The 2,500-nt window shown below is 48.2% G+C and overlaps 3 protein-coding genes across 3 annotated transcripts in view; 1 reads left to right on the plus strand and 2 right to left on the minus strand.

Annotated features, from left to right (window-relative positions):
- The window catches only part of LOC125030002 (rRNA methyltransferase 1, mitochondrial-like), a 335,483-nt gene that overhangs the window by 225,449 nt on the left and 107,534 nt on the right, over nucleotides 1–2,500 (plus strand). The gene's annotated exons all lie outside the window — the stretch shown is intronic.
- LOC125030001 (developmental regulatory protein wetA-like) overlaps nucleotides 1–2,500 on the minus strand; it is a gene marked incomplete at its 3' end in the record, with an annotated part of 272,480 nt that overhangs the window by 204,895 nt on the left and 65,085 nt on the right.
- LOC125029835 (wiskott-Aldrich syndrome protein homolog 1-like) overlaps nucleotides 1–2,500 on the minus strand; it is a 6,225-nt gene that overhangs the window by 3,519 nt on the left and 206 nt on the right. The window lies entirely within an intron of this gene.

Genomic DNA, 2,500 nt, shown 5'->3' on the forward strand with positions numbered 1-2,500 from the left:
GAGTGAAACGTGGAGTGTGATGGATGGAGAGAAGAGAGATGGATAGAGAGATGGAGGCGGTGGAGTCGTCTGGCAGATGTGTGGGATGGAGGATGAAAAGGGCTTTCTTCCACTGACAACAACTGTGGTCGTAATGTCGCCTGGGAGATCAAGGAAATTAGAAAGGAGGATGGAGAAGGAATGTGTCGTTTGATGGATGGGCAGATGATATATTGAGAGCGAGGGAGAGAGGTGGAGAAAGAATGAGAGAGAGAGAGAGAGAGAGAGAGAGAGAGAGAGAGAGAGAGAGAGAGAGAGAGAGAGAGAGAGAGAGAGAGAGAGAGATAGAGAGGGGGGGGGGGGGGGTACCACACACAAACATCTTTGCTCAAGGGACGTGAACCCACACAAACAAACTCAGCCATCCCTACAAAATGGCTAAAACAACAACAATAACAACATCAGCACTCATCAAGTCATCCTGCGCCAGCTGAGCAATACGAAAACCAGCTGAGCACCGCCTAGGTTACTAAGGTGGTTGATGTCTACCATGTATGAATAGGCGCTGCATTGGGTACAATCCCCGTGTAATTTCCCTGTTGACGAGCAGCCAGGCGCGGGCGAGGGGACTTACTTCTGGCCGGTATTTAGGGAAAAATTACATGAAGAAGACAAAGTATTTCCATGTGTTGGCAATCTTTCATTCTTGATAAGCTTGATGCGAATGTTAGCCAGAGATGGAGTGACTTATCCCGGTCGTTCGTTCCCAAACACGTGTTTCGCCTGTGGATGCGCATTGCGACCTTCACTTCTGCGCTCGTTCATCTCGTCGCCAAATTCAGTGGCATTATGGGTTGGGGGAGCGAATGAGGGAGGGACCTCTAAGGCGGATTATGAGTGGAATCCGGAGCACCGACCAACATGAGTTACTCTCTTTTACTCCTCATTAAATTTACTGAATTCTTTGAAGCATTCCTTCCTAACCTCAAACAAAATGCCAAAACTTGAAGCGAGGAAAACAGATACATAAACGTAGGTAGTGTAACGAAATATAACACCTTTGTACATACACCTCATGCGCAGAACATGTGATCTGCAACACAAGAAAAGCTCAGTGCGTTTGAGGTGCGTCGGGATCCCTGTGAAAACAGCCATGAGTTACGATGGTGGCGCTATACAAGTCATGAATCCGGGAGAGGGAGCGGGGTCAACCAATGTCTGGCAATGTCAATTGTGTTCGAGAGGGGGAGAGGGGAACAAACTATGGCTGTGCTTTTATATTCTCGTGCATCTGTTCTTTTTGTTCCGAGGTCCGCTTTCTAGCCTTGTGTTATTCATATGTTTTATATCATATATTCTCCCAGACACGAATATTATCTCGTCCCTCCCCTAATATCTGTATATCTTGCCTATTAATATAATATTGCTTTATACACTCACCGCAGTGTATATAGCTCTCCAAGAGGCCTACAGTTCTTCTCCTCCCACTGTATTAGTAAAAATAAATAAACAACGAGTCAGGGCCACAGTCACCATATACATCAGCACCATCTGTGGGCTGTTTACCGAACTACCATCTCCCGCTTCGACCTTCACCGCGAGAGATAGATCTGTGTAGCAAACGTGGTTTGTGTAGAGGACTATCTTGATGCTGGAGTTAATTGGTACTCCCTACATCAAAAAAGAGAGAGAGAGAGAAAAAAAAAAAAATAAAGAGGGTAGCCAGTACAATAAGATCTTATTTTTTCGTACTCCAAGGCGGGTGGAATCTGTGTGTAATGTGTGGCATGTATTTAGGCTAAAAATATAGCGTTTCAAGACGGAAATGGTTGTAATGCGGTAATACATCATGTGGATGTTGTTTTAGGTTAGTTCGCGGTGTTTATCTAGCGTGCGGTGACGGGGAGGTTGGTACCCCTGGGTGGGCCAAAACCACCTGAATGTCGTGAGGAAGATGAACAAGACAATCAACAGGCACAGCATCCCTTGTCACTGCTTGTACTCTATCCACATTTACCCTCCGTCTTCCACGCCCATCTATCCCGCTCATCTTCTCATCTACGCCCATCCCGCCTGCCATTTGCCAGCCCACGATCGAAGCGCCAACGTCAGTCCAACCCATAAAATCTACCGTCTCTCCCCGAGCCCTGAGTTATCGTGTGCGTCTATCCCTCTCTCTCCATCTTCGTCCCTCGCCCCTCCATCCTGCGCGCCCATCCTCACGCCCTATCAACATTTACACGACGAACACGCGCGGTCCCGCCCGCCGCGCCGTACGCCCACGGCCGACGGCAGCTTTATGAGGAGACGTTCCCTCGGTCGACTAACTGTAGGGCGACAGAGATGATCGATGGCGCCGTCCGCGGAGCTACGTCGGACGTTTGGGAAAATAAGGAAGAAAAATATGCAAGTCACAGGTATGCAGAGGAGGAGGCACCGATTACGAAAAGAAACGCAATAAAGTACTCCTTTAACTGCACAAAACACGAGACGGCGAATCGAGCCCCAGACACGCCAGCGG

Source organism: Penaeus chinensis, chromosome 10, assembly GCF_019202785.1.
Source record: "Penaeus chinensis breed Huanghai No. 1 chromosome 10, ASM1920278v2, whole genome shotgun sequence".
Lineage (NCBI taxonomy): Eukaryota > Metazoa > Arthropoda > Malacostraca > Decapoda > Penaeidae > Penaeus > Penaeus chinensis.